The sequence below is a fragment of the Rhyacophila brunnea genome, unplaced genomic scaffold (genome assembly GCF_057557595.1).
Source record: "Rhyacophila brunnea isolate RB1 unplaced genomic scaffold, BYU_Rbru_1.0 scaffold_23, whole genome shotgun sequence".
NCBI classification, from domain to species: domain Eukaryota; kingdom Metazoa; phylum Arthropoda; class Insecta; order Trichoptera; family Rhyacophilidae; genus Rhyacophila; species Rhyacophila brunnea.
In genome coordinates, this window is record NW_028232893.1 from 19,758,680 (window position 1) to 19,777,732 (window position 19,053).

Consider the following 19,053-nt stretch of genomic DNA (forward strand, 5'->3'; position numbering starts at 1 on the left):
ATGACTAAAATATCTAATACAATGTGTTGTATACATACATTACCAACAAAATCTATACTACTAAATCTAATTTAAATGCCATCTCTGCTTCAATAGACAATGTTGCAAGCCCACGGTTTCAGATACATTTAAAAATACACCTGACAACTTTCAAAACTCGCGAGTGACTGGCAAAAATATTTGGATGAATTTTAAATTAGGTAAGTATGTACCTATCTGTAATTCTAAAATCTGCACGTGTCATTGCTGGTCAACAATGACGTAACCTCCAAAGACAACGGAAGTAAACTAGACATCGCAAACCCGACAAAAAATACAGTCCTGTTAAATTTTGTATGTTAATTAATACCTACATTTTGTTTCCAAGCAATGAGCTGTTTTTTTTTAATGGAAAAATATTTCAGTTATTACTAAGTTTAGGTAGCTATTTCTAGATATACCTAATGATTCTACTCGATTGCCGCCCGTCGAGTAACTGCCGCCTCCAAGCGACGCTCAATCTGCCTACTCCCACGGGACGTTACTGGATGGATGGATGGATAACGTCAAAAGAGAGATAGATAGACTGAGTGTGACCGACTGAAGAGAAAGATCTCGGAGTAGAAATGCTTGGAGGACGGTTGTGTAGTCAGCTATGTGAATGGTCTGTAGCGCCAGCTGAATGAAGTAAGTAAATTATTACTAGTAGCTTGTTGGGACAATAGCTCCAATCTAGAGCTGGGTACTATCTAGGTCAGGGGGTGGCAAACTTTTTGGATGGAGGGCCAAATTCAAGAATTCAAAATTAGCGCGGGCCGCAAGTAAAATACCATTTTTAGATATACACTATTTATTATCACGAAAAATAAACATTACAAAAAAATAATAAGAAGAATGAAACTGTTGTACATTTTTGAACATTTTTTTAAATTCATGTGTTAATTTTGTAATTGATATTCTCAAAACTGTTTGTAAATAGGCATCGGAGATATTTGATCGTAAAGAATTTTTATTGAGGTTCATGATCGAAAATGTTTGTTCACATAATATATAAGTTGATCCAAAAATAACGAACATTTTTCTTGCATAATCTTTAAGTTGGTCGAATTTGTCTGAATTAAGGTCATTGTAAAATTTGGAGATTTCTTCACGACGATGCAATTTAAATGAGTGTCACACTGCAGATCAATAATCTCAAGTTGTAGCTCTGTCGGTACACTATCAATATCTATTGAAATCGATGTTCAACGTAGAAAATAGTGGTTACATACTGTGAGACGAGACGCAAGGAAGACGTACTGAGATAATACATTTAAACAACAAATTCTTCAAATTTTAATCTATTGTCAATATTTAAAAAAATATATATATAAAAGTTATTTGTAATCAGAGGTACAATTAATGATGGTGGGCCGCAAAAAAATACCCGGCGGGCCGCAGTTTGCCCTCCCCTGATCTAGGTCTTCTTCACTCGCAGATACGTTTACTATATTTAATTATTCGAGTTTAACTTTACCGGTGATTTATGCAGGGTTAATAATCTTATAAAATTTTATTGTCATGACGTGACAACATAAGAATATAATGGTTCATATTTATCATAATAACATAACAGACTCACGATTTTATTGCACCAACGTAGAATTTATTATTATCGTTTTAATATAAAATGCATTGTTGAATAAATTTGTAGTGGTTCATTATTGGAATTTTATTTCAATTTGGTATTACGTCCAACTGCAACTATTATACTAAGTTTAGTTTTTCTTTATATTGATTAATAAGCACAGAAATATTTTTATGGTTGTTTATTGTTTCATTTCTATTTTAATATTTTTTTTTCGACCATATCCGATCCTAATAGGATCATATGGGCGTCCACAAAGTAGAAGTTTGTTTTAACAGATTTTGTTTTTTACGAGAAATGGATGTCAGCCACTTGCCCAACCTATTAGGTCCATACCCTGACTCATACACAAATTGAAAAACAATATGTGTACGTGGCAGACCCAGGATTCGAACCTGAGACCCACGGCGTGATAGTCCAACGCATAAGCTGCGCGGCCACCGTGGGCTATATTATTTTGGTAGTTTTATGTATATTGCGGACAAACGCAGTATCCGAGGAACTATACGACTACACGGACGCCCTAAAACCCGTTGAATGGACGAACCTGGGACGAAGTCATAATGTTGAAGGTTGCACGTGGTAGCAAAAATCTAGGGACCGAGAAGTGTGGAAAGAGCTAGAGGATTAGTTACATACAGGGAACACAATCATAAATGGGAACTGAAATACTTAACGGGTATGGAGTAACATGCAACCAATATCGAGTGTGGAAGAATATGGAATAAACTTAAACACAGTGACGTCCCGTGGGGGTAGGCAGGTTGAGCGTCGCGTGGGGGCGGCAGTTACTTGAGGCGGCAAATCGAAGAGAATCCTGTGGAATATAATATATTAATACCTAGTATTATTTTAAAAAAATTCAGCTCCCTGGTTTTGTTGGGTTCGCGATGTCTAGTTTACTTCCGTTGCCCTTCGACGTCCTTGGTGACCAGAAACGACACGTGCAAATTTATGAATTACAGTCTTAGCTATTAACCAGTACGCACGGAAGTTGCGTTAGTCGTCGAAATTAAAGATGCACCCTCCTCTTACAGACGATTATCGATTTAATAATGCCTAAACCTTTGCGATCTTAAACTAAACATATCATTACAGTAGAACATATTTCTTAAACACGTGTCAAGAATACGTCATTCTAAGCTTGTGCTTCGTTCTGACAACTACTCTTGGTTTATGCACTGACGCTATTCAATATTGGGGTATTTGAAGGTTGCGACATACACTATTTGCACGTCTAGAATGTGTGTTACATTTTCGTATGACACTCACTCATTCAAAACCCAGCTTCAAAATGTAGTGTATTGGGATATAGCCTATCTGAATTCTATTTATTAATTTGTTCTGTGGTTACATACTTGTGGCTCTTATAGCGGAATAAATTTCCGTTTAAGTGTATGCATTTACTCATTGAAAATGGTTACTAAACGTCGATTCACCCATGTCAGTGATATATACTTACCTTCTGATATTATATGTTTATGTATAATAATAATATTATCTATATATGGTAATAATTTGTTAATTTCTATAAGGAAAACGTTTAAAGAAAATGAGTGTTGGCGTAAACGAGCCTCACCTTAATACAGTACAATATTATATATGTTTTTATTGACATATATGCAATCTAAAATTAATATTATCTTTTCATGTCATTTCAAATATTTGTAAATGTCAATAATATAATTTATGACTAATACGAAAATGAATATTTGGAAATAAAATTCTCCGACGAATATTTGTGGCCGTGTAAAGAAAACTAAGGTGTCTGTATTTATTATGTACATTATATATGTAATTCATTCATTTAACGAATGAGCCCGTCGCACATAGAAACTCGTGTTGACTGCAACACGTCGAGATTGTAGGTATAAGACATTTTTGGTAAAAAAAAATCTGCTTGTCGCGTGTAATGAATTTCACTGGATATGAGGTGCTTTTTCATTAGTTTCGGCTATCTTCATTGTCCCGGTATGGCCTCGCCTGTGCGCGCGGAAGAGAGTTGCAACATTACACTCGGTTTTGATTTATGTCCATTTCCTTGATTTAAAAAAAAACTAATTTAATACAATGGCATACTGTGTTTTTTTACCTATTAAATTGGTATATTTTTAGTTATATGGCAACATTGAAATGTCGAATGTTTTGTCCTGTTATTGCCACGATTCTTTTGTAAATATTGCTTATAGACCGAATAAACTGATTTGTGTTTTTCTTCTTCTTTCCTTTTCAAAACTTTTTGCATTATTAAAACGTAAAAAATGATTTACACTACACATACATAAGAAAATGTCAAATGCATCCATCGCGAGGGGAACGAATATGGAAGCACATCGAAATTTTAGTACTCCAAGCTGCCGTGCATCAATTTAAACTTTTTGCATTCCATATCAATAATTGTATCAAATTGCAAGCTTTATATTTTTAGTGCCTCTGGTAGGCTGTTAAGATCCAACTTAAATAGTGCACACTAAACTTGTTCAGTCATACGTATGTGTTTTCATTGAAATAAGACTACAATATGCACAGAATGTTGGTTAGTTTTTAAAAATCAGTTAAACCCTGCCTAGACTAAACCATAATAGTTTTGGTATGATATGGGCGATTCGACAAAAATAGTGCAAAGATTTCGTTGAATTAAGAATACATATTGTAACAAAATATGGAGTTCGTTTTTTTTAAATTCATTAAGCCCTAGATAAACTAAACCATAATAGATAAATAATATTATTCTCTTATCTATAAAAGATCCAACGTTACGAAGGATTTAATGGCATATTTGAGATATTTTATGGATATATGAATAGTCTTTTTATCTTATCCATTATGTCTTGATTTACGCAGGGTTTTTTAGGCAGGGGAAATTTATGTGATCGATTAGCAAAATAATATGTACTTCATGGCCCCCACAAAGGGCTCTAGCCTGGGGGCCTGGGCATAGAAGGGGCCCGGCTTATTGGGTCGACCAGCTTAGTGAAATTAACACACATCACAAATTTACTCTAATAGTAAAAAAAGTCGGCTGCGGAGCTACTCTGTTTAAGGACTATTAAATATTTTAAATATGTGGTGGTTGTGCGTTACAATTTGATGTGATATAATAATATGATGATTGATATACTTAAATGATAACTCCAGTGTATTATTTGGGAAAAACTACTTTAGAGTACCACACTGCCCTTAACCTCAGCGATAGGTAGGTGGGCCCGCCAAAGATCCCGGCCTGGGGGCCCGCTTAAGGATGTGGGGCCCATGATGTAATTATATTAAAGTGTTGCCATCATGCAATGTTAGGCATAAAGCCCACCAAAAAAGCATTCGGTGCGCTCACTACTAAGTAGGCCCCTTTCCACCCGCGCATTACCCTTCACCAATGTATTAAGGGGCCCAAGAAGCACAAAATAATTATTATTATCAGCGTCTCTCATAACAAAGCAATAAAAATATTATATTATTTCTCGGGGCTTGTAATTACGCAATAACTAAACAATGAGTTCTCTGTTATTAAATAATGGCTTCTCGCCCGTCTATCGACGACGCTTCCAGAGCGTGATTTTGCTCGCCGTGTTCAATGAATGGACTACGTTGTATTTTCGTTAATTCGTCCGGCTGAAAAGCCACACAACGGTGACTCATGGGGCAGGCGGGCACAATGCGCCGTCAAATCCAATGTGCGCTGGCGTATTTCATTACGTTGTATTTTCGATGATTTACACGCCACTTGTGAAATTTTGCGCGAGAGCCCCACTCGCTCCGTTAAGTGGGTTTTACGCCTTAGGGCTAAATTTTGAAATCCGTTCGTCAAATCTATTCAATATATCGATTTAAATACAATCACACTGAATCAGTCAATGTATTTATTTCTTCATTCTAAGTAATAAATGTCTACTTTTATTTACGTAATTCACACGGACGGATAATAAAGACGCTATCGTCGATAATAAAATAATTATATTCAAGCCATGAAATGCTACTGTTTTTCACGTTAAAGCATATGTCTTTAATATTATACAAACATTATGTGTTTTCTAATAATATCTTCTTGATTTAATTGGTCATGTACACGGCATAACGTATTGTTATATTTTCAGTATTTCGTAACATTTTAAAATTATTTTCACGCACAGCTGTTTCAAGAAATCCTCCACAGAAGGTCACGAATTTGTGGGCATAGACAATTTAATTTAGTAATATGAAAAGCTGCGATCCGGGCCAGTATTGGATGATAGGTACAATTAATTTATCGTGGCGTCCGGAAATTTATACATTTATGGAGTTGGTTGTATCACAGTTAACCGTGAGCTGTTGTACCGGAAAACGATAGTCGTATAGTATTGAGCTCGAATAATTATTCATGTCTAAATAAAATACTTAAAACTATGTAATAGAAACTGCCGGAAAACAAGGGGAAGACAGAAGAAATTAGGTAGACAAAGAAATTAGAAATATAATCATTTTTATTTTTTGCCATGTCCGATCCTAATAACACCATAAATGGGCCTTCACAAAGTGGATGTTTGTGTTCATAGATTTTTGTTTTTACGAGATATGGATGTCAGCCGCTTGCTCAACCTATTGGGTCAGTGTTGCCATCTTTTTCTATGCTGATTATAGTACGAAGGGGTAAAAATTATAGTATTTCTAAATATAGTACAGGAACATTTTTCGTCTTGAATCCTTTAAAATTATAGTATTTTGGTATATATAGCGTAAAATTATAGTATTTTACATTTTTCGTGGAATCAAAATTATAGTATTGTATTATAATTATAGTACGGTTGGCATCACTGTATTGGGTCCAATACACCCTCCACTACCCGCCGTGTCTGTACAGCCGTGGATTATGCACGGCCGCCTTCCACAGCGCTGTATTGCGACATAATGAATATTTAATTGCTCACATTTCGTCCCGAACGGAGCCGCACGGGACCGATTATTTGCAACCATGCACCTTGGTACTAAGGACTGACTCTAAAAAAGTGAGAAAGTGAGGTGCTGGCGTAATGCGCCCTGTGGGTCCGTATTCTGACTCTAAACACAAATTGAAAAACAATATGCGTATTTGCCAGAATCGGGTTTGGATTCTGGGACCCACGACATTATAAGCCGACGCGTAAGGGACTCGGACATCGTGTACATACATATTATTACTTATACATCTATATAAAATTCTGATTGATTCCAAGGTTTGTTAGTAAATATGTAAGTATCAAATTGTTATATATAATAACAAAATGTTATTATTGAATCTAATAAAATTTGAACATTATTTTCTGCAATGCTCAATGAACAACGCGACATTTTTTGATCTGAATGCTATGTGACAGCTCACGATGAACGGCGAATTTTAACAAGTGAAATTTACGTGTAACCAAAATGTTTGTGCAAAAAACAAAGAAAGAGAAGAACAGAAAAATAAATGAAATAATTACAAGATAAAAAGAAATTTTTGTATACAACGTTTTTAAATTTTCTGTTTAATCATAATATAAACTTGAATTGACTTGCTTAAACGATCAAAAAAAATTGTACTTGATGGAAATAATACTGAAATGTCATATTGATTTCCATAGTAACGCACGTATATATTAATATTAATAATTTAGTTGCTAGGACCCACTTAGCAACCAATAATAGTTTTACTTTTTACGGATTTCTTCCGAAATAACTTTTCATACAAAACAGAATTAACTGAAAATGAAATCAATTCTACTTAAAGATGGCTAAAAGTATTAAAAAAATGCATTGGCATCGTGTTCTGATAGATTCTAAAAGTTTCAAATGTCTAGCTAGTCAGGAAGTTAGTTAAAAATCGATTGCAAGATATGTACCAGACAAATAAGAATACGAGCTAAGAAAAACGTCGTAATAAAATGAGTTGAATAGTATGCCTGAAACCGTAATGCAAGTGACACCACTGAATTGGTAAACATCACATAGATTATATTTAATAGGAATATTTTTTGTTAAATTTTCAGATATATTTATAATATTATAATCATTCTTCTGAATATAATTTTGTAGTTACTATCTGTTGTGACCACTGAACAGATTAATAAGATACGCGGAAGATAGTCGCCACAGACCAAGGCTTTTGAAGTAGTCTTGGTTTATGACTTAACGAGAGCGAGATTAATAAAACTAAACTCAAGAAATACAGTCCTTTGAATGTCATCAATTATTGTGCATGTCAGCTGAATGCAGAACTATTCTAACTCACATTTGAAATATTTTACAGAATAGTTGTTTAAAACAGCCTACTTCAGATATTTATTAGTTATATGGACAAATGAATGCAACAATTTTTACATCAATAATCCTACAAAAATATGATGCATATATTTATAAACAAAAATAATAAATAACTTCAATAAGTTGTTTCAAAGAACTCTCTCCTAAAAAATCGGTGTGTGTACTTACGTGCGCGTTTGTACGCGCGATAGAAGTTATACTTCTTTGGCGTAACAAAATAAAATAATCGCACACCGCGTTAGTCGAAATTCACATCATTTTCATAATTCACATTCAATCACGTCATTCACATAAACTAAATATGTAATACCAAACAAAAGTAAAGTACCTATCACAATTAAAAATATTAAGCTTAGTTTTGACAGCTAATCACATATAAAAAGGAGTAGGTACATTGCGCGAGACGTCATGTTTCAGATCTGTCAAATAATAAAGTATAATATAAGATAGAATTGACTTTTTAATAGCCCCATATCAATAAAAACTAGAATGAAGGAGGGCCGCTTATTGGAGTGCCGCTGGTTTATTTCTAGACACTTTAACTTATATCACTAAATACATTATTTAATTATTTCTCGTTGTTTTTATATTATTTTGGGCAACAATAATAAATTCGTTTCCTAGGCAACGGAACATTTCTTCGTACACATAATAATAAATTCGCCGCCTAGGCAACGGAATAAACTATAGTATTATAGTGTATAATCGTCACGATTGCATTATCATACTGTAGCGTAAAGGCAGTGCGTTCGGCTGATAACCGAACAATCGTGGTTCGAATCCAATCGAGTTCGATTTTTTTCGTGTGAAAAAATAAATTATGTGTTACATGTCACATGCCAAAAATACACTCTGATCTGATTTTCCAAACGCGTCTAAAGAAGTATAACTTCAAAAAATCAAATGTAAGTTAGAATATTTCTAATTCTAAGTTCTAATATGATACAAACATAATCACTATTGAAAGAACATATTAGGTATTATTTAATACATCAGTTTTAATTTCATCCCATATTTTTCTACACTCAAGAATCGAATCGTCTTACAATAAAATTATACCCAGAAATCAACGCACTTCCCTGATTGCAATACATATCCCTTCATATATATATATTATACGTATAACCAAAGCCTACTATTATAGTAAGGTGGTGACATGACGTCGCTATAGGATTTGTTTCCCGAATATCCATTTTTGTCGAAATCGACATTTTAATGCAGTTCAATTTCTTTTATCGAACTCTACCGAAATCATTTATAAAAAAAATATTTTTTTATCTAGGAACAGAGATATTTTTTTGAAAAACCCGAATACGCCATGTTAAGTTACAATTACTCCGTGTTGTTCTCCCGAATGTCCAACTATTCGTACCTGAATATCCAAGTTAATTTCGGTCGAAATAAATCTCTGGCTGAGTTTTTATTTCCCGAATATGACTTTTAGCCAATCAAACCGCGCTGACGCCGTGCATCTCGCTCTCACATTCACGCTGTCTAGCTCTAAAACAATCACGCCCACTTTCATATTTTTCGGCCGTCTGGAATCCTCTTTCAAATTTCGTCTTATTGATATTGTTTTTAAAGTTACTATTGTTTTAATAGTGAATTCATCTAATTTGAAGAGATCGTTTATAGCTGATACATCACCAGTTTGCCCTGAACTTATAGTAAAGTTATGGAAGTGAGTATTTTAACCTAAATAACTGCATTTTGTTTTGATAAATGACACAAAATCCCAACGGTTATATGAATTCTACAGTATGACCCGGCAACTACTATGAGGTAAAAAATAATTATTATTTCAAATTATTATTAATCAAACATTGTTTGTCTTTATTTTACTTTTAATCTAGGTATTTCTATGAAAATAAAGGCGATGCTATGATTTATTTTTGAATGCGCTGATAGTTAATTTAATTTAATATGTATGTTAGTAACTATTTATTTGGTGAATATTATATACTTAGGATATTGGTACCTACCTAATATTAGCAGCCAATGGTAATTAATTTATAGATGCTATTATTTTGTGTTGTCATTCAAATAGTAAATATATAATATTTATTTGGTGGTTTGTAATAAGTTTAATTGTTAATTATAGAAATATATAGGTATAATAATATACAGATATATATACATAGTTTTTTTTTTTTTTTTTTTTGAAAAAGAATTAATATAAAATTGTTAGCAAGTACGAGTAAGTACGAGTACCATCATAAAATATTGGAGAAATCCGTGACGTCGGTTAGTAATTGAAGTAGTAGATACCTACTTTTATTTAATAAACAAAAACCGATCGCCAATAGTCGCTTGATTTTGAAGAATACTGATGAGCAGGTATTAACAGGCCAATAGTTAAAGTTTGTCGTCATAAGTATGTCACCTCGTAGCATAGTGGATAATTCGTGGACTTGGTCGTAAACCCAGGAGATGCAGGGACGATTCCTGCCGGGTGTCTTACTTTTTTCAAAAAGATTTTTTCTATTGGTTTTAATATATTTTCTCAGAAGTGATTTTCAAAATTATGTATGTTCAATAATTAGAATGGTACATTCTTAAATCTTGTGAATTATTGGTTGAATAAAAAAAAAAGATTATTAAAAACTATTTTATTACTTATTACGAAAAAAACCGAAAAAAGCGAATGCCGCATGTTATTATTACTCGTACCTACGAACTTGGGTTATTACGATCATTAGGTATTTAAATAGTAAAAGTAATAATTACCAATTATCGTGTAAATAAATATAACATTTGAGGTGCGTACTTTTTAACCACTCAGTAATCCGTGGGCCGTGCAGCAATACGCTACGGTCTTAAGTCCCGAACGTCCATGTTTTGTCCCGAATATCCATTATTCTGAGAGAGCGCAAAAAATTTCCCGAATATCCACAACTAGTACTTGTAAATAAAACGCATTTTCTGTGCATTTACTGATTTATACCAGTATATTATTCTTGGAATCTATTCTTAGATAATGTTGCAATCATACAGTGTAGAAAGAATAATTGATACATCTACTGATATTTCAATATACGACAATGAAATTTGTTTTTCGTCTCCTGAAAAATTGACATTTGGTCTATTCGGGAAACAAATCCTATAGCGACGATGACACTGTAAGTAACAATTGTTATTATCAGTGCTGTTATTGGTCATATTTCAAACGCATTATTATGGTAAAATGTTTGTATAAAATGACGATGTTTTCATATTGAAATTAATGGTAATAAACAATCGAAAATCTTCATGTATTGCGAATAGGTGTATTGGAATATAATCAATAACTAACACTACCATCGAAATTTGCAATTATGTATATATATAGCAGTGGCGAGGGGACGAGGTAGGCTGTTAATATCCGACATAAACAGTGCACACTCAACAATGTTAGTCAAATTTATTTGTTTTCATTGAACTAAGAATACATCATGGTACTTGTTATTTTTTTGAATAAAATTAAACCCTGCCTAACCGAACCATAATAGTTTAAGTATGCTATGGGCGATCTGACAAAAATAGTGCACACTTTTCAGTCATACTTATTTGTTTTCGTTGAATTAAGTGGTGTTGATTTTTTTAATTCATTAAGCCCTGCCTACTTATACCAAACTAAAAAAAAATATTCTTCTATCTAAAATTATGTATACTGAATATTTAGATAATATCTTATAGACACACCAGTATTGCCATATTTTTCTATGCTGATTACAGTACAAAAGCGTAAAAAATATAGTATTTCTGTAAAAAATATAGTACAGATATATTTTTCGGCTCGAATCCTTTAAAATAATAGTATTTTGGCATATTTGGTGTAAAATTATAGTATTTTACATTTTTCGCAGAATCAAAATTATAGTATTGTACTATAATTATAGTACGGTTGGCAACACTGAGACACACGAATATTTTTTGACTGTTATCTACCATGGGTTGGATTAGGCAGAGTTTAATTCAATTTTAAAAACTAACAATCACTATCTACACATTTTACCATTAGTGCAATGAAAACAAAAACGTTTGACTGACAAAGCTTAGTGTGCACTATGTATGTAGGATCTTAACAGCATGGCTACCACAAGGGGGGGGCTGACAGGGCTCCAGCCTGGGGGCCCTGGCTTTAGGGGGGCCTGGCCTGGCAAATTGACCAGCCAAGTGAGATAAACACACATCACAAAAATGCACTAATAGTAAAAAAATGTCGCCTGCGGCGCTATTTCACTTAGAGCAAAATTAAGAGCATATGGTTGTGCGATACAACTTTTGATTATTGTTTGTTAATATGCGATAACTCCATAATTCAAGTGGGTGTATTAAAAATACAAAAAAAATCGCTAAAAATACCCTAATTTTTACCTCGAACACTATTTAGAATACAAAACTGTAGCTAGTCACACTGCCTTTACCTTTAGCAATAGGTAGGGGGACCCGCCAAAGATTCTAGCCTTGGGGCCCGCTTCAGGATGTGGGGGCCATGCTCAACAGCCTACCTCCACCCATCGCCACTGGTATAGTCTGACTTGTATATAATACTGCAACTATATTTTGTTTTCATCAATGAAAAATAAAAATAAAAAGGATAATATTTTCATTTAATTGGCTTAATTATATATTGCTATAGTATTATGATTTGTTCATCGTAATATAACATTATTACAGTTGTGATTTAATATCATTTAAAAAACAAAAAAGATTTGCGTCATAGAATAAAGACGGGTTTAGTCTAAATACATTTATGACGTAGTTCGTGAACGTGGGCAGTTAGTTATAATTCATTTTCGTAACATAAAAAAAATATATAATATATAAGAATGATTTTAACTAGTAAGTATATAAGTATAACCCATCTACGCAACTAAATGTCGTCATTAATAACCAGGGCCAATGTCATATTATGTCGATGTTGAAGGAAACCATTACAATATTATCTATATACCCATAAGTTTATTATTCTCAGCCTAATTTATAATTCCCTAGTTAGAAGCATACTTATTTGCCGACGATGGTGGTCTTTCCAGTGAACTTGAAATCTACATGGGTGTGACGGGGTCTGCATTCAGCAAACTCGGAGTTGTATGGAGGTCAAGGTTGTATTCTGTGAGGACCAAATTTTGTTGGTCTCTTGTATGGCTGTGGGACGTGGCATCTTACTAAGCTTCAAAGGTCTCGGCTTTTGAGTTTTGAGAATCGATGCCGAATCTTAGGGGTACATTGGTATGACTGCGTTATAAATACTCGAGTTCATGAGCAGATACGGCAACCAAGAGACACTTCACGTGGCTGGCCCTTGCTCCCCGTGCAGCGGTGCTACAAAATCGATCTCTGCGCTGCATGTTTGGCATGGCGGGAGGCGCTAGAGTTAGTGATGGAACGAATGAAGGGGCGCGAACTTGTATTTATTTACACTATTCAATTCAATTCAATTCAATTCATTTATTTTACATATTGTGGACAATACAAATTATAAGTTTAAGACGTTGACAACATGACATTTAGAAACAGCGAAATATTATTAAAACAATATTAGGTACATAACAAAAGAGATAGATCAGTATTAAGTTATTCTACAGTATAAATGTGTAAATACAAAAAAAATATATAGGTACAAGGAAGTACACCGGATGGGTTAAGCAGACCCTATTTTAAGAATTTATAAAATAACGTCCACCTATACTCATCCTCACGAAGATGGAATATATCAACATCCGAAGCGATTTGGTTGAACAGAGTTATTGCCCTCCCAATTGCCATCACCAATGGCAGGTTAGTTCTACTCCTCGGGAGAACAAACAACTAATGCTCCCGATTTCTCAGATAGTTATCAGGTACACACAAGTTAATACTACCAAGAATGGCAGAGTTTTCATTCACACCAAGTATAAGTCGAAAAAAATACGTCCCAATGCTGGGGCGTGACAGGTGCGTAAGTTTGAAGCAAGCGCGAGAGTGGATTTACTGTTTGTGCTTCGCATCAGTTGAAGTACAGCCTAATGGTAGAGAAGATTTAAAAGATTTTTGTGACTCCTCTACATGAGGCTGTCATGATGCAATCCGGCTGACTTTGCCTTAGTCCGGTCGTGCATAGAAACCAGTCTCAAATTTATCAATGTGATTTTATTGTCATTTAAAAAACACACGTAAAGTACATGGTGTCGGTGGAACATTTTTCGTAACAAAAATATCAACAAATTTTCCTCAATGTCGGGCGTAGGTATAACTAAGAAATATCGTATCGGCGAATGTGCAGCAACTGCTTTTTCATTCGTTTCGGCTAACCGCGTGACGTCGATGTCCCGCACTGAAGAGAGTTGCAACATTGCACCCGGGTTTGATTTACACCATATTATCAAAGTCAAGACGATGTTCAATATTATGTAGAAAATATATATAAAATTGTATGAATTATACGCGGTATAAATATTAAATAAACTCTGCCACTCATAATACCTACTTGGTATGTGTGACTTGTACGCCTCTTTTAGTAAAAGAACTCTTTTATGTATAGGTTGTTTGTTTTCTGAAGGTGTAGGACTAACCTGCCATTCGTAATGCCAATTAGAATGACAATAACAAACTGTGTTAAATTAAATGACTTCGCATAATATGAATATAGTCCACTTATTTTATGAAGATTTGATTTACTTTATTATATGGGACCATATTATAATGCTCACTATAGTCGCAAATACGTCCTCCATATTAATAGGAATAAAACCAAGTTAATGGTTGTTGATCGGGCCAACCTTCTACCAACACCAAGTACGCTCCAAAACCTCGAAATAGTCGACGAGTTTGTATATCTTGGATCGACCATCAGTGGAAAGGGCAGCTGCGAAGCGGAAATAAGAAGGCGCACACAAATTGCAAAAAGTGCGATGACACGCCTTACCACTATATGGAAGGAACGGGGAATTTCGATTGCCACAAAAATGATGCTTGTGCAAACTTTAGTGTTCTCGATATTCCTATACGGAGTCGAGTCGTGGACGCTGAAGGCAAGAGAACGGAAGGCAATTGATGCCTTTGAGATGTGGTGTTGGCGCCGAATGCTTCGCATTTCTTGGACGGAGCACAGGACGAACCAGTCAATCATCCAGGGACTGAAGATAAAGGAACGGCTCTCGACGATATGTCTGAGAAGAATTCTGCAGTTTTTTGGACATATTGTCAGGCGCGGACCGGACAACCTGGAGAAACTGGTAGTTTTGGGTAGCCTCCAGGGAAGGCGAAGCAGAGGAAGAGCGTCTGCGCGATGGAGCGACCAAGTGAAAGAGCTGACTGGGGGCACCATCCGTTCTGCCCTGAGAGAAGCGGAAGATCGAGAAGGATGGAAGTCTTGGTCGCTCAAAGGATGGCAAAATTTAAATGTGGTCACGATCCTCAGCCATGAGTGCACGACCAAGAAGAGAAGAGAAGAGAGATATTATGTAATATATTATCAGGCCATCCATGGACTGAAACCGTATGCCGTTTATATCCGTCTGCCATTCTAAACTTATGATTTTTGTTCATGAAAATATTTTCTCCGACCATGTCCGATCCTAATAGGATCATATGGGCCTCCACAGAGTAGAGGTTTGTATTAACAGATTTTGTTTTTTACGAGAAATGGATGTCAGCCACTTGCTCAACCTATTAGGTCCATACCCTGACTCATACACAAATTGAAAAACAATATGTGTACTTGCCAGACCCAGGATTCGAACCTGAGACCCACGGCGTGATAGTCCAACGCTTAAGCCGCGCGGCCACTGTGGGTGTGAAAATATATTTTCACTAAATTTGTAAGTGTATGGTATAAACGGATACGATCAGATGCTTATAATATACTTTGTGGAAATATATTTCCATGACCAGAAAAGATAAACTTAGATAAGCAGACGGTTCGGAACCGCATACGGTTTCAGTCCATGGATGGCCTATAAATTAGAATCTTTTTTGTTTGGCAGAACACAATATGTATGAAACATTTTGTAAAATCTCGGGGAAAATGTAGGCACATGGTTGATGCGATATATTACGGTTCAAAGGGGTAAATTAAAAATTAAACTTAAGAAATGGTAGACCAGTAACAATCAATCTTTTTTGTTTAATTGAACCCTTGAAACATTTTTGTAAAATCTTGAGGATGCCCTACGTAGGTGATAAATTTAATATTGAGGTTACAAATAGGAAATCACAAAATATACAATTGGAATTTGGAATATATGGAAAGGCTGCGAGACGTGGATCCTCAACACGAGAGATGTCCAAAGACTAAGAGTTGCACAGCGAGGCATGGAGAGGTGTATGTTGGGCATCACGCGAAAGGACCGCAAGAAAAACGAATGGGTTAGGAAGCAAACAGGAGTACGCGATGTAATAGACGTTGCCAAACAGCTGAAATGGAGATGGGCGGGGCACATTTCTCGCAGAAAGGACGGCCGCTGGACAAATGCCGTCATCCAGTGGTACCCAAGGGGCACTAAACGGCCACAGGGTCGCCCTAAAAGCCGCTGGATTGACAAACTGAGAGACCGAGAGAGTTGGAAGAAGCTTGGGGAGGCCTTCATCCAGCAGTGGATTGACCCCGGTTGTTGATGATGATGATGATGATACAATCGAATAAGAAAATGACTGATACGATATATTAACGTTCAAAGGGGTAAATTACAAAATAAACTTGTGAACCTTTTTTGTTTGACTGAACCCTTGAAACATTTTGAAAAATTTTGAGGAACGCCTACATGGATGATAAAAATATTAAAGTCCAAAAGAGGAAATGACAATATATATATTATTTTAAAGCAGTACCAAAGATATGCAGGATATACCAAGTCATACGTCCTATTAAATGTAGAAATCCTGTGGCTATTATAGTGTAGGTACATTCTGATGTCCGTAAAGAAGTAGCCGCCGATGTACATCACACAGTCCAAATGTATGATGAAAGAAATCCAGTAAATGGACATACACATACGCAATCTCGCTTTAAATTTAGGAAAATCTTCGGTACTGTTCGATTATGAGGAATACAGTGGAAAACACATTTTTAAAATACCCGATATACTGGATTATTTGTTAGTTTGGGTTAGTTTAGGTTAGGTTAGGTTAGGTTAAGTTAGGTTTGGTTAGGTTAACCTAACAAATAATCCAGTATATCGGGTATTTTAAAAATGTGTTTTCCTCTGTATTCCTCATAACCGAACAGTACACAAATCTTCTATAGGGCATCCGAGAAGATTTCGGAGCTGCCGGCTGTAGAAAGAATGACGAGGTGGAACGTGAGATGCGACAACGCTGCCTTCTTAATGGTGCCTGACGAGAAACTACCAATTATATGCACGTAGGACTTTTGGAGGACTTTAGGAGTTTTGAGGATAATAAATTTAATATGAATTTGAGTAACTAGCACCAAAAATAACACAAAGAAATGGGGATATTCTGATGATCCTTCAAACTGCGAATGTGGCGCCGAAGAAAATGCGGAACATGTGATGGTGTGTCCCCATTCATTGGAACCAGCTGCAGACAGTGACGTCCCGTCGGGGTAGGCAAATTGAGCGTCGCTTGGGGGCGGCATTTACCCAAAGGGCGGCAAATCGAGGAAAATCATTAGGTATAGGTATATAGAAATAGCAACCTAGACTTAGTAATAACGGAAATATCTTTCCATTAAAAAAATCAGCTCACTGGTTGGAAACAAAATGTATTTATTAAGTAGGTACCTCCTATAAAAGTTTTAACAGGACTTTTTTGTCGGGTTCGCGATGTATAGTTTACTTCCGTTGTCCTTCGACGTCACGTTCTTGGTGAACAGCAATGACACCTGCATACCTAATTTAAAATTTATCCAAATATGTACCTACCTATCTGAAACCGTAGACTCGCAATATTGTATATTGAAGCAGAGATGGCATTTAAATTAGATTCAGTGGTATATATCTTGTTAGTAGGTAATGTATCCATACAACACATTTCTTAGATATTATAGGAGTCACGAAAGGATGATAAAAAGTAGGTACTGAATAAAAAAAAATGTGGCAGCATTTTGGCACTGCCGAGGGGCGGCATTTTGTCTAGGGACGTCACTGGCTGCAGATGTATGATAGGGAAGAGTCTATGTGCATCTCTCGCATGGAGACGACAGAAGAAGATCACTAGAGTCTGGTACACAACTCCAGTTTGTCTTATTTTCAGGGTCATAATGTTGTGAAGAATATTAATTTGTTAAAAGCGATTATCAAGACGATTTCTGTTGTAATATTTTGAACAGAAGCGACATAATGCCGGATACATTCAGTAAGTATTTCGGCATTCAGCTCCTCTAATTATTATTGTCATTATTTATTTTCTAATATGTTTGCAAAAGCTAAATTTCTTTTGAAGATAACCAACTTTGAAACCAATACCCTCATAATAATAATAATAATATAATGACATAATAACTATAAGAGTTCATCCATTTTTATAGAAACTAGTTTCTACAATATGAAACGTATAATTATTTTTTTTATTTATTAAAAAAAACTGTAAACATACCTTATTATAGCTGAAAGCAGCGTAAAAACCCAAAACTCGCCCGACAATCACGTTGTAAACACAAGAACAACTTTTATATAAAACGTTATAAATATTATTAAGTATTATGCAGTCACTGATTAGGCATTCAAATAAACTTACACTAGTGTTCACATATTTTTTTATTGTAAGATATTATTTACAATATTTGTTTTAAAAACACTCATTGCTTGCTTGCAGAAAGATTATTGTATTTTGACAATATTGAATAATTATTAAAACTATTCACATATGAATCACGCCTAAGCTATTTTTACTATGTAAATATTATGACTACTATATCAACTTTACTGTAAATGTTTTTTTTTTTTTAAATAATATACATATATCTTATTTATACCAACTATTAATAAGATAATATGTATTGATTTGTTGTATTATTAATTAAGTATGTAAATACTATTATTAATCTGAATGTAATATATATTATTTTATACTTATATGCATAAAATAAATAACACCGATTATTAAGTTTAATATTTTCAGATATAAACCGTAATATAATTATTTATTGTTTTAGTTAAAATTTAACGATTTAGCAATAGGTACTAGACACTCATCAAAACAAGGTAAGGTTAAAGTAATATCACAAAATTAACTGCTGTTATTTCAAAATAACTTTCTATTAAATATGT

General features: G+C 34.7%; 1 protein-coding gene across 1 annotated transcript in view; it reads right to left on the minus strand.

Annotated features, from left to right (window-relative positions):
- The window catches only part of LOC147069662 (uncharacterized), a 62,669-nt gene extending 44,018 nt beyond the window's left edge, over positions 1–18,651 (minus strand). The window contains exon 1 of the mRNA XM_085950633.1: positions 18,380–18,651. The gene's annotated coding sequence lies outside the window, so the exon portion shown is untranslated. The remainder of the gene's footprint in view (positions 1–18,379) is intronic.
- Positions 18,652–19,053: the final 402 nt, after the last annotated feature.